Here is a 19328-nt window from a genome sequence, read left to right as displayed (position 1 = left end):
TAGGCACGTAAGACAATGAGTAGAGCTTTCTATTCTGCCATTTTGCTCTGCCTTCCCTCCAGGGAGGCTTGCATTTGGGGCCCTCACCCTGTGCAAAGTGTCCATGGGTGTCCTGCTCACAGAGGATGGGCAGCATCTCCAACCTCCAAACTAATAATTGTGATGGAGAAATCACTAGAATTTTGTTGGAGGTGTGTTCCCGCTTATGAATATATTTTGTAGTCTCCTCATTCTTTGTTTTACAAGCTCTTTCCTATAAACTAACTTTTCATTGTTTTTGGACTTTTTAGTTTAAAATATAATTTTAATTTCACTATGTTTAGTCACCATATTGAAGACTGTGGAGTAAAATCAATAGATTTTTGGTTGGATGTTTGTGCCTACTAATGAAAAGAACTATAAAAAGTCTCTGAAGGCTTGTCATTCTTTCTAGATATCACAAACTCTTTTGTATAAAATATGCTTTCTTTTTGATATTTATGCTTAGAAATACAATTTTAACTTCACTCACCATGGAATCCATCATCCTTTAAGAGATAAGTAATTCTGATGTGGCTCATTTCTTTAACCAAAAAAAAAAAAAAAGATATTTTGTGCTGTTGATTCAAACATTCCTTTACTTTCCCATCATATCACATCATGACATGTAACTGACATGCACATTATTAGCTCACAAACATTTTTAGAACATTTTTAAGTGGAATATGGGCAAAACATATATTTTCTCTACAATCACTATTGGAATATGGGAATCAGATTTCTGTTCAGATAATGACCACATCCTATGAAAATAATACATTTACTTATTATTTCAAAACCTTTTATTGTTTTTATGACAATTTAATACCAAAATTGTCATTTCTGAATTATTGTTAAGTCTGAAAAGAAATCTCCATATCCTGGGACAGTGATTCAGCAGTTGAAAGGCCAAAAGAATCACCGCAAAAAAAAAAAAAAAAAAAAAAAAAAAAATAGAAAGAACACAATACAAAAGTATATATTAAGAACGTTGGTGTGAAGGGTGACAGTGTGGAGGCCACAGGTACTCGCCACGATGGGCAGCACCTTAGCTAAGATCGTGGAGACAGAAGCCGAGATGACTCAGACTCAAAAGAACAAGGCCACAGCACACCACCTAGGGCTACTTAAAGCTCGTCTTGCTAAGCTTCGTCGAGAACTCATTACTCCAAAGGGTGCTGGTGGTGGAGGTCCAGGAGAACGTTTTGATGTGGCCAAGACAGGTGATGCTAGAACTGGATTTGTTGGTTTTTCATCTGTGGCGAAGTCGACACTGCTTAGTAACCTGGCAGGGATATATTCTGAGGTGGCAGCCTATGAATTCACTACTCTGACCACTGTGCCTGGTGTCATCAGACACAAAGGTGCCAAGATCCAGCTCCTGGATCTCCCAGGTATCATTAAAGGTGCCAAGGATGGGAAAGGTAAAGGTCAAGTCATTGCAGTGGCCCAAACCTGTAACTTGATCCTGATTGTTCTGGATGTCCTGAAACCTTTGGGACATAAGAAGATAAATGAAAATGAGCTGGAAGGCTTTGGCATTCGCTTGAACAGCAAACCCCCCAACATTGGCTTTAAGAAGAAAGAGAAGGGAGGCATTAATCTCACAGTCACTTGCCCCCACAGTGAGCTGGATGCTGAAACTGTGAAGAGCATTCTGGTCAAATACAAGATTCATAATGCCGATGTGACTCTACGTAGTGATGCTACAGCTGATGACCTCATTGATGTGTTGGAAGGAAACAGAGTTTATATCGCCTGTATCTACGTGTTAAATAAGATAGACTGAATCTCTATTGAGGAATTGGATATCATCTATAAGGTTCCTCACTGTGTACCCATCTCTGCCCATCACCGCTGGAATTTTGATGACCTATTGGAAAAGATCTGGGACTATCTGAAACTAGTGAGAATTTACACCAAACTCAATGGCCAATTACCAGATTACCCATCCCCACTGGTGCTTCCTTACTCCAGGACCACAGTGGAGGATTTCTGCATGAAGAGTCACAAAAATCTTACAAAGAATTTAAATATGCTCTGGTCTGGGGTCTCTCTGTGAAACACAATCCTCAGAAAGTGGGTAAAGACCATACATTGGAGGACGAGAATGTCATTTAAATTGTGAAGAAGTGAAACCTTTCCCCTTTCCCATCTGCTGGGCAAACCACAACAGCCTTCCCCATGATCAAGCACCCTACCCCAGTTCTTTCTGGTTTTGGCGGTCACTGGATCAGGATCCAGGGGAGGGAGATGGAGGCACCCAAACTGGAACTTCATTTGTCTTACCTTGATGTCACCTTGTATGTTGAACTGCATAAAACACCTGGTAGGCTGGTCAGCTATATACAAAAAAAAAAAAAAGGACATCAGAGAACAGTGAAAGAAATGAGCACTCAGTGATCTGAAATTCCAATTCCATAGTGAAAAGAATTCTATCTAATTGAACTGATACTCACCTGACGTATTGTCCTCTATCATATCTTCGAAGTTTGTATGTGGACACAGCTCTGACTTGACACATACAGAGGAACACTCCTGAGAGAGGAGAATCTGGCTGAGCCTTAGGAGTTGCACAGAACAACCTTTGCACTTAGCCCATGTTTTCCATGGGACATTGGCTGTTGTTTGATTATACATGGAGTCTATGGATACTAGGCTACAAAAGCAGAAACTCCCCATACTCAGGGCTCAAGGAGTTTTTGTTGTTGTTGTTGTTTTGCCCATAATTCTGGTCAGGCCATTCTTACAACATGTGTAAATCATGGATGTTGGTGTCAATCTCCAAAGCTCCCCTGTTGATATTTGCTCTACTGAGCCATCTGGTTAGCATGTCACTGCATGATAGATATTTCCAAACCTAGACACTTTGTCTCTTCGGGGCTATATTAGTTTCACTGGGATTGAGTCACAGGATCTTGGGTCTCTTTGCAAAGAAAATCCAATAGACACTTGATAATTGCAGACTGATATGGTCTGGGTATTTTTCCCTTTCAAATCTAATATTAAAATGTGATCCCCAGTGTTGAAGGTAGGGCTTAGTGGGAGGTGTTTGGGTCATGGGGGCAGATCTCTCAGGAATGGCTTGGTGCCTTCTCCAAGGTAACAAGTTCACCTGGCAGCTGGTTGTTTAAAGAACTTGGCAACTCCCTGACTCTCTCTCTCTCTTGCTCCCTCTCACCGTGTGATAAGCTGGCTCCCCTTTTGCCTTCAGCCATGATTGTAAATTGCCTGAGGCACTCACCAGAAGCAGATGCCTGCACGATGATTCATGTACAGCCCACAGAACCATAAGCCAAATAAATCTCTTTACTTGATAAATTAACCAGCCTCAGATATTCCTTTACAGTAACAAAAGTGGACTAACACACAGACGTAAAATTCTTCTTGATGAACTACATATCTTTGAAACTTGCAGTCTGCAGGCTCCACCTAGGAATAGTGGTTCCTTCAACTCTGTGATTCTTCACAAGAAACACATCTGGCCTCTTTTCTGGGTTCATATCATCAATTCCCAATACTCACCACTCTCCATAACTCCACCAAATACAAGGCAAATAGCTGGTTATTGGACCACACTTGACTTCGACTATGTTCCCTTCATTTTCTCATTCCTGCAGTCAGCCCACAATCTTAAAATTCTTATGTATCAGGAAAGGGAAAAAATCTCATTCTGTGTTATTCTAGTACTATACGAGAAAAATCTATAATCTGTCTTCTAGTTTAGGCTTTTGTTTTTAAAATACAACATTTGGAATTTCAGTAACTACCTTATTTTATCAGCAACAGGCAACTGAAACAAGCAAAAGAATTTTAACATTAGGATATTCTGTCTTCCATAAATTCAAAGAAATCTACAAGGAGGTTCAACTCCAAGATTTTTTGAATTGTCCTCAGCCTGCTCTCCCTGAGGACAGCTTTGTAGAATGCTCTCTCCACCACCAATATGTGGTGGAAAAATAACTTGTGAAAAGGGAAAGCAGGAAGTTGGGAAAATTGAAAAATACTAATTTTTTCATGTTACCAAATATAATCCTCTTAAGTGTATGCTTAAAACTGCCAAACCTCAAAAAGGTATTCAATAAGTGTTGCTGGAAATCTGTGTTAATTGTCTGGCTATTAAGCTGTTTAAGTCTTATTGCCAGATGTAGGCAAGGCAGGGAGGATGAGAATGAGATTTCCCTCAGCTCTTCCTCAGTACTACTGACTGCTTGTTCTGAAAGCACTTGGATTATCTCTATTTTTCTTTGGCTTAAACCATGCCAAGGCTGTGGCAGCTGACAGGGCTGTGGATGAGTTTTGTCTGAGGTATCCATGGACAGAGTCCTCAGATGTACCCTATTTCCCGGAGTTCTCCAACATTTTCATCTCGTACAGACATATTCTGCTGTGCTGCTCCCTAGACACACAACCCACTTGGAGCAGGTGGGCCAACCCCCGCAGGGAGGTTTGTGTTCAGGGCTCTATCACTGTAGGAGGCCAGTGTGTAACTTGCATGTAGTAATAAACCCCAACATCCTCAGCCTCCACTACGCTAATTCTGAGTGTGAAATCTGTCCCTGCCCCGCTGCCGCTGAACCTGTCTGGGGCCCCAGAGTTCCAGTTAGAAACCCAATAAATCGGATGCCTTGGATGCTGGCCTGGCTTCTGCAGAAACCAATAGAAATAGGTTTTTCCATCACTATGCAGGAGGCTCTGACTAGACTAGCAGGAGATGGAGGCCGGCTCTCCAGGGTTGACGGGTAGGGAGTGTGGAGTCTGGGTCAACTCAATATCTCCAATGGATCTTGAAATAATAGGAGAGAAATGGAAGATTATGTACAAAAATTGCTCTTGTGAAGCAATTTTAAATAATTTTTCGTTTATTTATTTCAGGATAGCTCAATTTTTGTAATTTCACTTTATATGCCAGTAATATCCAATTTTAAAAATAAAAATATTTTCAACGCACAAGGGACCCTCTAGAAGCTGCCCACAAAACCCTCTCTTTCTACGTCAGAGTCTTGACCAGAACAGAGGCCCTTGATCCTTCTGGAATCTTCCTCACTCTCACAGTTCTAAACATCACATGCCCCACTCTGGAGCACAAGACACGCACATCTAGCCTGTGGACAGAATACGCGTGAGAGGCAGTGGGGCCTCCAGAGCTCACCCTCCCACTCCATCACCCTCCTCGTCCCCCACTCCATCACCCTCCTCGTCCCCCTTCTGTCCTTACAGGGACCCAGAGCATTAGCATCCCCAGGAGTTGAACAGGGAACCTCATTTTGAGAAGACAAACTGAGGAGTTCTGATCAGTGAAGGTAAGGTTAGAACTCAGTATTTATCTTAGACTTATAGTGGAAAGTCCTCTCTAGGGGACAATATGCAAATCCCCTAGTGGGTTCAGCAGTGCGAAAAGAGCCAAGGGGAGGGTGGGGATATCTGGTGTGCATAAAAGGACATATGTCCTCTGTGGGGACCGGGTCTGGTGGCTGACACGTATAATAATAGCACTTTGAGAGGTCTAAATATGAGAATCGATTAAACCCAGGTGTTTGAGACCAGCCTGCACAACATGGCAACACTCCAACTTCACATACACACACACATACACACACACACACAAACACACAAATTCGCCAGGCATGGTGGCATGTACCTGTAGTTAAAGCTACTCTGGAGGCCGAGGTGGGAGATTGCTTGAGCCTGGGAGATCCAGGCTACACTGAGACGTGTTTGAGCCTCTGCACTCCAGGATGAGTGACAGAAAGAGATCCTGTCTGGAAAGGAAAAACAAAAAAAGTTCCATTACTTAGAAACTATTAAAATTTCCCTCATTCACAACCTGAATGGGAAAAGGAACGTATTTAAACACCTTCTGTTTCCTCTAAGAAATTTCTGTTTTGCACTTTCCCAGGCATATTTTACACTTCCTTTTAACAGGCTGAGCTTCCATAAATATTTGTTTATACTTATTTGTTTTTTATGTACATTTCAGTGTCTAGTTTTGGTTTTATTCTAATACTCAGAGTAAAGGGCACAAATCTTAAATGTGTAACTGAATACAGTTCATGTGTATTCACTATCCAGATGGAGCTACAGAATATTTTACATTCTTCTGATGCTTTTCTCGTGAACTTTCCCAATTAGTAGCTGCTACCCCACCCCAACCTAGGTAACTCTCATTCTGTCGTTTAACACGGTAATTTACGTTTTTCTGCTTTGAACTTCATATACATCAAATTAAGTAGGTGTGTTTTTCCCAGCTTTTTTCTTCTTCTTTAGTACTTTGGAGGCCTCATTCCTTCCTGTGGACTCAAGGTTCTGTCTACTGTCATTTCCTGTGATTCTGAAGGATTTCTGATTTGATTTCTTTTAAGGCATAGCTGCTATAATACATTTATTTGCTTATCAAGGAATATTTCTACTTTTCTAATTTTGAAGAATATGTTTACTGAGTACAGAACATATTGCTATTCTTGGTTGCTTTTTTTTTTTCCTTTTAGCATTTCAATGTGTAATTCCAATGTCTTCCAGCCCCTATTGGTCTTGATTAAAACTTATCCAATGGCTTCATTATTATTTTCACACATATACATTGTCTGCTTATTTTCTTGATAAATTCAAAATTTTCTGTCTTTCAACATTTTAAGTATAATGTGTTTTCTTATGAATCTCATATGTATCCTGAAAAGATTTCATTGAGTTTCCTTTATCTGCTGATTAATGTGTTTTATTACTTTTTAAAAACTTTTGTCATTATTATTCCAAATATTTTTTTCAGCCAGTTTTTTGCTCTCTCTCTCTGCCTTTGTGACTCCCAATTACATATTTACTGGTATTCTTTACTTTGAGTTATGAATCTCTGAGGCCTTGAATAGTTTTTGTAATTGTTTTTCTTCTTTAGATTCAATAGTTTCTATTTATTTTCAAATTAACTGGTTCTTCTGACATCTTAAACTGATGTTGTACTTATGTAAAATATTCTTCCATCGGGTTATTGTACTTTTATTCTAAGATTCCTATTTGCTCCTTTTTCGTAGTTTCTAATTTTTTTAGTCTCTATTCACTGTCACTTTCTTTACAATTTCCTTTTATGTCTTCGATCATAATTTAAGAAAATAATTATTTGAACACCTGCACGATAACTGCTTTGCAGTCTTTGGTAAAGCCGATATTTAGAACAAATTTGCATCAACTTCTCAGCTTCCACTTACTGTCTTTTGTTGTGGTGGTAGTTTTTTTGTTTTTGTTCCCTCAATATTGATCATACTTTTCTTTTTTTTGAAAGAGTTTTGTTTTTTCTTAAAACTGTACATTTTAGATAATACATTCTTCTACCTCTCTCTGCATTATGTTTTATTTTCCTGAGCATCTTCGAGTTTCTTTATAGTTACATGTCCAAAGTTATAGATAGCCCCTGACTTAACAGTGGTTGAATTTAAGATTTCTTAATTTTACAATAGTATCACAATGATAACTTATAATGGAGCTTTAAGAAGATAACCCCATCGGAACTGTAGGAGCAGCAGTATACCAAAGAATCTATCTCCCACTTGGTGTTTGACCACTGGTGTCTCTGCTCATTTTTATACTTAATATTTAGTTTGCATTTATAGGAGCTCCCCAAGTGCCTACATAGCTTAGTAGTCATCAATGATTTGGGAAGTTTTGCTCAAATATCTGGAGCTCATAAATCCATATTCTGCCAATCCATCTGTGTGTGGTTTGAGGAGTTCATGCAAAATGCAGCCAATTCTTGTCTTTCTCTGTTTTTACTTTTCATCATGTCCTCTTGGGTCCCTGTCACTCATACCTGCATCTTCCATGACACCAGAAATGTGTACAAAAGCCATCTCAACAATGTGGCTCTATCATTTCCAGGAATTCTCTATTAAGTTTTAGCTGCTCTGCCACTTTTCCTGGCCAGTGCCATCACCTTGGGCTAGCAAACCTGTGGGATTTCTCTGTTCATTTCCTACAGAGGTAATCACATTTAGCCAAAACCAGTGAAAGATCTTACTCCACTCCCCACCCCAACTCAAGTTCACCCACGTTCGCAGCAAGCTGCAGTTTTTGCTGCCATCTTTATGTTGGTAAAATTCCAATTCTATAGTTTATGATGAGTGAGGTAGGGCAAAAGGTAGCAGTCCCAGGTAGAAGGTCCCAAACTTTTCCTGACCTAACCCACAGCTCTAGTACTTTTTTGTTAAAGAATATATACTTTTCAACTTACTTTTTTTGTCAGTTTCCAGAGTGCTGACTTCACTGATTTTGATATTTTTCAGCTTTAAACTTACATTTGTATTTGTTTTTTGGTGTTTATTTTGGCATAGAGAATTTAATGAACTCTATGTGACACTACAAATACTCTACGTGCCTTCTAAACTGAGTTTGAATGAATAGAGTAGCTGCACTGAAAGGGAATTGGAGGTATGAACTAACATAAGTGACTTTGGAGTTAAAATTTGTGCTGCTCCCTCAGTTTAAAGAGAAACTAATCTCTTAACAAACTTTAAACTCTAATCCCTAGATTTCACACTGTCAGAGGAATGCACTACCAATGTTTAGGATGCTTGTCGTGTATTCTAAAATTGAGCAAATAAATGAATACACAAAATGGGAAACACCTGGTTGGCAGGGAACATGACCTTACCTATCCCCACCACTGACAGCCAGGAAGGCAACATCTGCTAGAGCTTCCAGACCAGCAGTTCTATGTCTGCCTGAATTTGCCAAGGGGCACAGCCTTCTGTTACCCTGCAACCACCAAGATGGCAGGGCTGGCAACCCCACCCTCCCTATGCTCCATAGCCAGGTGGGCCACACCCATTAGAGTTTCCAACCCAGCAGTCATGCATCCATCTGAACTCTGGGGGCAGACACAACCCCGTATTTCCCCAGGAAGCTCACTGACAGCAGATTAGGGCCTACCTGGCAAGGATACAGCTTGTTGGCCAACTGCAGCCCCGACCTGAGGGAGGCCCGTGGATTAGAATACCCACCAAAGGAGGCACAAATACAGAGACAGTAATTGGAGGAGGCTCCTATAAGACTCAGGAGCAGAGTAGAATCAAAGCCAGTTAAGCAAACCCACCTTATACTATAATCCAACCCCCAAGGGCGTAAAAGAAGAAAAAAGCAAAACAATCCATCTAAAGTACAGTAGCTTCAAAGATTGTAGGAACATGAGCCCACACAAATGAGAAAGAAACAACGTGAGAATTCTGACAACTCAAAAAGCTAAGTGCCTTCTTTCCTCCAAACAAATGTACTGGTTCTCCAGCAAGGGCTCTTAACTGGGTTGAGATGGCTGAAACAAAAGAAATAGAATTCCGAATATGGACAGTAATGAAGACCATCGAGATTCAAGAACATTAAAATACAATTCAAGGAAGCTAAGAATAACAGTAAGACAACACAGGAGCTGACAGACAAAATGGCCAGTGTAGAAAAGAACATAACCAGCTTGATAGAGCTGAAAAACAGACTATAAGAATATCATAACGCAATTGCAAGTATTAACAGCAGAGTAGACCAATTTATAGGACAGAATCACAGAGCCTGAAGACTGACTTTCTGAAGTAAGAAAGTCAAGCAAGAATAAAGAGAAAATAATGGAATGAATAAAAACCCTGAGAAATATGTGACTATGAAAAAAGACCTAATTTATGACACACTGACATCACTGAAAGAGATGGGAAGAAAGAAAGGAAGTCGAAAAGCATATTTCAGAATATGATCTATAAGAATTTCCCCAACCCAGCTAGAGAGGCCAGCATTCAAATGCAGGAAATGCAAACAATCCCCGCAAGATACTTAACAAGAAGATCATCCCCAAAACACATAATCATCACATTCTCCAAGGTTGAAATGAAAGAAAAATGTTAAAGGCAGCTAGAAAAAAGAACGGGTCGCCTACAAAGGGAAGCCCATCACTCTAACAGCTGACCTCTTAGAAGAAACCCTACAAGCCAGAAGAGATTGGGGGCCTATATTCTGCATTCTTTTTTTTTCCTTTTTTTTTTTTTCGAGACAGAGTCTTGGTCTTTTGCCCAGGCTGGAGTGCAGTGGCACTATCTCAACTCACTGCAACCTCTGAACCTTCTGCCTCAGCCTCCCAAGTAGCTACAACCACAGGTGTGTGCCACCATGCCCAGCTAATTTTTGTATTTTTAGTAGAGAAGAGGTTTCACTATGTTGGCCAGGCTGGTCTCCAACTCCTGACCTCAAGTGATCTGCCCACCTCGGCCTCCCAGAGTGCTGGGATTACGGGTGTAAGCCACTGTGCCCGGCCTTCAACATTCTTAAGAAAAACAAATTCCAACCAAGAATTTCATATCCAGCTTAACAAAGTTTCATAAGCTAAGGAGAAATAAGATACTTTTCAAACAAGCAAATGCTGAGGGTATTTGTTACCACCAGGCCTATCTTATAAGAGCTCCTGAAAGAAGTACTAAATATGAAAAGGAAAGACCATTCATTACCAGTCACTACAAAAACACATTTTGTTACGCAGACCAGTGACACTATAAAGCAACGATACAAACAATTCTGCATAATAACCAGCTGACAATATAATATAATATAATAACCAGCTGCATAATAACCTGATGACAGGTTCAAATCTATACATATTAATACTAACCTTTAATGTAAATGGGGTAAATGTCTAAGATTTTCTAACAAATTCCAGTTAAAAGGAAAAGAGAGGCAAGGTGAATAAAGAAGCAGGACCCAACGGTATACTATCTTCAAAAACCTATCTCACATTCTCAAAATAAAGAAATGGAGAACATTTTACCAAGCAAGTGGAAAACAAACAAACAAAAAAGCAAGGGCTGCAATCCTACTTTCTGACAAAACAGACTTTAAATCAACAAACTTCAAAAAAGACAAAGAAGGGCATTACATAATGGTAAAGGGTTTAATTAAACAATAAGACCTAACTATCCTAAATCTATGGGCACCTAACACAGATACACTCAGGTTCATAAAGAGCTAATATAGTGGGAGACTTCAACATCTCACTGACAGTATTAAACAGATCATTGAGGCAGAAAACTAACAAAGAGATTCAGGATGTGAACTCAACGCTGGAACAATTGGAGCGAATGAATATCTACAGAACTCTCCATACAAAGACATACAGAATATACTTTCTTTTTATTGCTATATGGTACATATCCTAAAATTGACAATGCAGTTGGACATAAGAAAATCTTCAGCAAATTCAAAAAACCTGAAATCTTACCAACCATACTCTCAGACCACAGCACAATAAAAATAGAAATCAAGGCCAAGAAAATTGCTCAAAATCACACATTTTCATGGAAATTAAGCAATCTCCTCCTGAATGGCTCTTAGGTAAGTAATGAAATTAAGGTAGAAGTGAAAAAGTTATTTTGAAACTAATGAGAATAAAGACACAACATACCAGAATCTCTGGGACACAGCTAAGACAGTATTAAGAGATAAATTTATAATACTAAATGCCCACAACAAAAAGTTAGAAAGATCTCAAATTAACAACCTCTCATGACAACTAGAAGAAATAGAGAAGCAAGAACAAACCAACCTTAAAGCTAGCAGAAGAAAAGAAATAAACAAAACCAGAGCTGAACATAAGGCTATAGACATGAAGAAACATACAATAGATCAATGAATCCAGGAACTTATTTCAAAAAACTATTAAGATAGATAGACCACTAGCTAGACTAATGAAGAAAAGAGGGAAGATCTAAATAAACACTATTAGAAATGACACAGAGGACGTTACCATTGACCCCACAGAAATGGAAATAGCACCAGAGACTACTATGAACATCTCTATACACACAAACTAGAAAATTGAGAAGAAATGGATAAATTTCTGGACATACACATCTTCCCAAGATGGAAATAGGAAGAAATTAAATCCCTGAACAGACCCAAAAATGAATTCCAAAATTGAATCGGTAATAAATAGCCCATCAATCAAAAGAAAACAAAGAAAAGAAAAAAGTCCAGGACCAGATGGAGTCACAGCTGAATTCTACCAGATATAACAAACAGAGCTAGTACCATTTCTACCGAAGGTATTCCAAACATTTAATACAGAGGTACACATTCCCAACTCATTTTCCATGAGGCTAGTGTCATGCTGATATCAAAACTTGGCAAAGACACACACATACAAAAAAGAGAAAACTTCAGGTCAGTATTGTTGATGAATATAGATGCAACTGTCTTCAACAAAGTACTAGCAAACTGAATCCAGAAGCACATCAAAAAGCTAATCCACCACAATCAAGTAGGCATTATCCCAGGGATGCAAACTGGTTCAACATATGCAAATCGATGAATGTGATTCATCACATAAACAGAAGTAAGGACAAAAAAACCACATGATTATCTCCATAGACGCAGAAAAGACTTTCAATAAAATTCAACATCTCTTCATATTAAAACTCTGAATAAACTAGACATTGAAGGAACATACTTCAAAATAATAACCGCCATCTATGACAAATCCACATCCAGCATCATACTGAATGGGAAAAAGCTGGAAGCATTCTCCTTGAAAACTGGAACAAGACAAGGATGTCCTCTCTCACCACTCCTATTCACATAGTATTGGAAGTCCTGTCCAGATCAATCAGGCAAGAGAAAGAAATCAAGGGTATCCAAATGGGAAGAGAGAAAGTCAAACTATCCCTGTTTGCAGACAACATAATTGTATATCTAGAAAACCCCATAATCCCAGCCCAAAAGTTCCATTTGCTGATAAACAACTTCAGTAAAGTTTCAGTATACAAAATAAATGTACAAAATTCTCTAGCATTCCTGTACATCAACAACAGCCAAGCTAAGAGCCAAATCAGGAATGCAATTTCATTCGCAATTGCTGCAAAAGTAATAAAATATCTAAAAATACAGCTAACCAAGGAAGTGAAAGTTCTCTACAACGAGAATTACAAAACATTGCTCAAATAAATCAGAGATGACACAAACAAATGGAAGAAAATTCCATGCTCATGGGTGGAAAGAATTATTGTTAACATGATCATGCTTCCCAAAGCAATGTACAGATTCAATGCTATTCATATCAAACTACAAATGACACTCTTCAAAGAAGTAGAAAAATTATTTAAAAATTCATAGGGACTAAAAAAAGACCCCGAATTACCAAGGCAATCCTAAACAAAAAGAACAAAGCTGGAGGAATCATATTGTATGCCTTCAAACTGTACTGCAGGGCTATGGTAACCAAAACAGCATGGTGCTAGTACAAAAACACATAAAATGCAACAGAATAGAGAGCCCAGAAATAAGGCTGTATGCTTACAACCATCTGTTCTTTGATGAAGCTGACAGAAACAAGCAATGGGGAAAGAGCTCCCTATTCAATAAATGGTGCTGGGATAATGGATTAGTTATATGCAAAACATTAAAACTGGCCCCCTCCTTACACCATATACAATAGTTAACTCAAGATAAATTAAAGATCTACATTTAAAACCTAAAACTATAAAAACCCTGGAAGATAACTTAGGAAATATCATTCAGGATATAGGAACTTGCAAAAAATTCATGACAAAAACAAAAGCAATTGCAACAAAAGCAAAAATTGACAAATGGGACTTAACTAAAGAGTTCCTGCACAGGAAAACAAACTATAAACAGAGTAAACAGACAACTTACAGAGTAGGAGGAAATATTTGCAAGCTACACATCCGAAAAAGGTCTAATAGACAGAATCTACAGGGAACTTACACAAATGTACAGGCATAAAACAAACAATCCCATTAAAAACTAGGCAAAGGATGTCAACCGACACTTTTCAAAAGAAGATACACATGTGGCCTCCAAGCATATAAAAAATTGCTCAATATCACTGATCATTAGAGAAATGCAAGTCAAAGCCACAATAAGATATCATCTCACACTAATCTGAATGACTATTATTTAAAAGTCAAAAAATAATAGATTCTTCACAAAAAAGACTCCCTTTCTTGTGAAGAAAAGGGAACACTTATACACTGCTGATGGGGATATAAATTAGTCCAACCATGAAAGCAGTGTGGTGATTCCGCACAGAACACAAAGCAAAACTGTTATTCAGCCCAACAATCCTACTACTGGGTATATGCCCAAAGAAATATAAATCTTTCTACCATAAAGACACACGCATGTTTATTGTAGCACTTTTCACAATAGCAAAGACATGGAATTAACCTAAATGCCCATCAAAGATGGACTGGATAAAGAAAATGTGGTACATATACACCATGGAATACTACACAGCCATAAAAAAGAATGAAATTATGTCCTCTGCAGGAACATGCAAGCCATTATCCTTAGCATCCTAATGCAGAAACAGAAACCAAATACCGCATATTCTCATTTACAAATAGGACCTAAATGATGAGAACACATGGACACAAAAAAGGAAACAACAGACAATGGGACCTACTTGAGGTAGGAGGTTGAGAGAAGGGAGAGGTGCAGGAAAAACAACAACAACTGCTGAGCACTACAGTTAGTACCTGGGTGACAAATAATCTTACACCAAATCCCCAAGTCTCAAGTTTACCTATATTACAAACCTGCATATGTACCCCTGAACCTAAAATAAAAGTTAAATTAATTTTTAAAATGTGATGTTAATGACATCCCAAAGTGATTATTTATTCACATTTGCTCAGATAATTAGGAAGTAGTGTAAAGCCTTCCAAGCCAACAATATTACAGTAAAGGTATTAATTTTTTAAACTATCATAAATACAGAGAAAAAGAAACTCCTGGTTTTAATTATTTTAATTAATTTAATTATTTTAAATTATTTTTCAGTGTACAGTTTAGTGGCATTAAGTATTATTGGGCCTCTGAGCCCAAGCCAAGCCATCGCATCCCCTGTGACTTGCATGTATACACCCAGATGGCCTGACGTAACTGAAGAATCACAAAAGAGATGAAAATGCCCTGCCCCGCCTTGACTGATGACATTCCACCACAAAAGAAGTGAAAATGGCCGGTCCTTGCCTTAATTGATGACATTACCTTGTGAAAGTCCTTTTCCTGGCTCATCCTGGCTCATCCTGGCTCAAAAATCTCCCCCACTGAGTACCTTGCGACCCCCACGCCTGCCCACCAGAGAACAACACCCCTTTGACTGTAATTTTCCTTTACCTACCCAAATCCTATAAAACGGCCCCACCCTATCTCCCTTCGATGACTCTCTTATCGGACTCAGCCTGCCTGCACCCAGGTGATTAAAAAGCTTTACTGCTCACACAAAGCCTGTTTGGTGGTCTCTTCACATAGACGCACATGACAAGTATATTCACGTTATTGTGCTACTATTACTAACATCCATCTCCAGAACTCTTTCCATCTTGTAAAACAGATAGTGTATAGCCATTAAACAATAACTGCGCCCTTCATTTCATCTACCCCTAGTCCCTGGCAGCCTCTATTCTAGTTTCTGTCTTCCTGACTATGACTACTCTGAAGCAGGTTCATTGTGCACTGGTTACCAGCTTACCTGAGTCAAGGGAGACAGAACACCCACATATAACAAATGGGTTTATTATTTACAAATAAGCAGTAAAGGACCACAGAAGTCTAGAATTTATTGTGAGTCCATCCCCCAAGGCACAAGAAATCTGTAGTAGTGAGCATTTCAGTATCTCATAATAAATCCCTTTTTGCTTGATGGACTTCACATTTGCAACCAAGAAAAATACCCAATCCACCCTGAGAGCCTTAATACAGCCTCCTTTTTCATTGTTAATTGTAATGCTTTTCAAGTGGACCTACCAGAGGTCGCCAACAGGAGCAAAATTCCATGTCCTCAAAAATTCATGACAAATTAACACTGGGGGAGCCACTGGGCTCTCACCCAGCTGCACTGGCTCATGGCACAAAATGTGAGAGTACAAAACTCTTAGCTCTACCAAACTTTTAAAAATTAGTTCTGTGCTGATTGTGTATTTGTGAACCTGCTTTGGAGAAATGTATACACAAACACTTTCCCCCATTTTTCAATCAGGTTTTTAAATTTATTTATATTTATTTTGCTTGACATTTACGATTTATTTTCATATACTAGATTTTATGAACCTCCTATCAGATATATCATTTACAAATATTTTCTTGTATTTCACAGGTTGCATGTTGACAGTGTTCATTACTTTTTTGATATACAACATTTTTAATTTTGATGTAGTATAATCAATATATCTTTACAATTGTTGCCTCTATTTTTGGTGGAAAAGATGTCAGTTTTCAAGTATTTTCTGCTTTTCTGTGCTGAAAAACATATGGTCTACAAAGTCAGATGAATTTTTATGTGTCAATAATGGATATGGCAGGGACAATACACTGTTTCACACAGCTCTCGCTATAATGTGAAAAGTTATTAGAACTGTTTTTAAAAAGTGTTTTTCTCTAATGGTGGAGCTGAGAGTTTTACACTCCCCCATTTTGTGCCAGGAAACAGTGCAGATGGGTGAGAACCCAGTGGCTCCTCATGTGTTAATTTGTGGTGCATTTTTGAGGACGTGGAAGCTTGTTCATGTTAGCCTCTCTGGCAGCGCACTTGAAAATAAATCATTACAATTAATAATGAAAAAGGAGGCCGTATTAAGAATCTCAGCATGGACTGGGTATTTTTCTCAGTTGCAAATGCAAAATCCATCAAGTAGAAAGGGATTTATTAGGGGATATTAAAATGCTCTCAAATTGTGAAAATGCCTTAAGAATCAGACTCCAGGCAAAGCCTCTAGTAGCAATTACTAGAATTGCACTGTTGATGCAGCCTGTGGAAACAGCCCTTGCTGCCTGTGGCTTCACATTCAAGCTGTCTCCAGCAGGGAAGAGAGCTGCTCCTCTCACTACTGCCCTTAGAAGGACAGCAGCCCTGCCATCAACTACCAGAGATCTGACCTCTAGATCTCAACCCTCCACATATTATTTGCACCCCATTTATGTGTCATATACATTTATCTATTTTCATGGTATGTTATAAAAATATATGCACATTTTTCCATAAATGAGGTAAATTTTACTCTAATTTTGAGTTTTTTCTTTCTCAATTTCTTCTAAACTTTACAAATTGATTGGTAATATTCATATTTATGTCATCAACTTAAGAAAAATACATGTGTGTATATAGGTAGGTATGTAAATACTGTATTGGACCACTTTCATAAATGAATGGTTGGTAACTAACAACTCAAACATCAGTGTCATGTAATAATAAGCATTTAATTTTGTGTTCATGGATGCTCATGTCCACAATCATTTGGCTGCTCAGGCAGGGCTCAGCTGTGTGGTTCTGCAAGATATTGAACTCCTTTCCAGTCCATGGATGGCATTTATCTAAGGCCAAGGCTGAAGGGAAGTGACTATGCAGGGCACAAGATTCTCATGGCAAATTGCAGGAGTTAACAACATTTCAAAACCGAACTGCCCAGGCAAATTTCCCAATAACCCTTAATTTATGTTTACACATTTTTATTTATTCATTTAATTTAGTAATTCTTAAATTTTTAAAAAAGCCTTTACTCCATTGAATTATAAATATATTTAATCATCGTATGGAAAAATAATTATGGTTATTAACCTTTATAATCTTAACAATGTTTTCAAATTTAAATTTACATTAATTACAAAACAAAGCTGGGTAGGTTTTTTACATGTGGCTTTAAATAGAAATGTTCCAAATGGCTTTGTGGAAAAAAAAATTCCTTTAGCTGAAATAATTATCTCCATCTACCTCTATGATTTCCTGTAAAGTTGACCAATAAAGGAAACTCCCATGAGATTTGCAAGTCAGTCAAAAAGGGAGAAGTCAATACTATTCCTTGACACCTGAGATAGACACCCAGAAAGAGGTGAGGACTAGAGAATCACCTCTACAGGCAGCTGAGAGCATCAGTATCCCCACTCCTGGGCTTCCTAGACAGGTCTGAGGATTACATGGTAGGCAGTGATTAGTCCATTTTGTGTTGTTATAAAGAAGCACCCTAGGCTGGGTAATTTACAAAGAAAAGAGGATTATTTGCTTTAAAGTTCTGCAGGCCGTACAGGAAACATGGCATTAGCATATGCTTCTGGTGAAGGCCTCAGGAAGCTGACAATCACGGTTGAAGTGGGAGCAGGCCTATCACATAAGAGAGGGAGCGAGAGAGAAGAAGTGCCAGGCTCTTCTAAACAACCAACTCTCGCGTTAACTGACAGAAAACTCACTATCACCAAGGGGAGGGGACCAAGCCAATCATGAGGGATCTGCAAACGTGACAAAAACACCTCCCATTAGGCCCCACCTCCAACATCGGGGATCACATTGCAAGAGGAAATTTGGAGGGAACAAGCATCCAAACTACATCAGGCAGTCTGTCATTCAGGGGCAGGTGGACCCTGGCTTCTGGAGGAGCACGGGAGAATTCTCTTTTTCCAGTATCAGTTTCCCTGATTACTATACCCTAGGCTTTGAGGGTATAATTTAGACTCCAATTCTCTGTATTAAAATAATTGCTGCGTAGAATATCTTTAGTAGCTTCTGCTTTGCTATGTGAATCTCAACTGAAGCCGTAATCCAGACTCCTCAAGTGGACTAATCTCTTTCCTTTCCTAAATCTGGAAAGGCATTGCCATGTCTGTGGTGCTGAGGCTGAGGAGGGGCAAGGAGGGATAGGGTGAACAGGAGCCTTCCTGACCACTTCAGAGCATGGCTATATCTGAGGAACACTCAGCAGATACCAGGAGGTACCAGAAGGAGCATCTGGGGCAGCCCAGCCTTACTTATCTGCTTCCCTGGGGAGTTTGTGTCCGGGCTTGTAACACCCTGGGGTGGGGGGTTACTGTAACTCTGTAGACTGTAATAAGTTGCAATATCTTCAGGCTGCAGACTGTTGATAGTGAGAGCGAAGTCTGTCCCAGATCCACTGCCACTGAATCTAGATGAGACTTCAGATTGCAAATTGGATGCCTTATAGATCAGGAGTTTACATGGTTTCCCTGGTTTCTGTTGATGCCAGTTTAAAATATTGTTAATACCTGACTTGCCCAGCAAGTAATGGTGACTGTCTCCTAATGATTCAGACAGGGAGGACGGAGTCTGGGTCATCTGAGTGTGTTACATCTGGCACCTGAGATTAGAAACATAAAACAAATATCCACAAAATTAATCATGTTATTAGAGGATTTCCCTGAAGAGCCAGGCTGTACAGAGCACACTGGGCTGAGTAAATTCCTAGTGTTCTCCTTCCTTACCTGGGAACCAGAGCAGCAGGAGCCCCAGGAACTGAGCAGGGACCCTCATGTCCATGCTGTATCCTAAC

General features: G+C 39.1%; 1 protein-coding gene and 1 pseudogene across 6 annotated transcripts in view; one reads left to right on the top strand and one right to left on the bottom strand.

Moving 5' to 3' along the window:
- LOC102116898 (immunoglobulin kappa variable 2-30) overlaps positions 1-19328 on the bottom strand; it is a 970872-nt gene that overhangs the window by 758287 nt on the left and 193257 nt on the right. The gene's annotated exons all lie outside the window — the stretch shown is intronic.
- On the top strand, positions 1055-2382 carry LOC102144676 (developmentally-regulated GTP-binding protein 1 pseudogene; annotated as a pseudogene).

The sequence above is a fragment of the Macaca fascicularis genome, chromosome 13, assembly GCF_037993035.2.
Source record: "Macaca fascicularis isolate 582-1 chromosome 13, T2T-MFA8v1.1".
Classification (NCBI taxonomy): Eukaryota; Metazoa; Chordata; class Mammalia; order Primates; family Cercopithecidae; genus Macaca; species Macaca fascicularis.
Note: the sequence above shows the minus strand (reverse complement) of the source record. Positions and strands in the feature narration are given on the sequence as shown.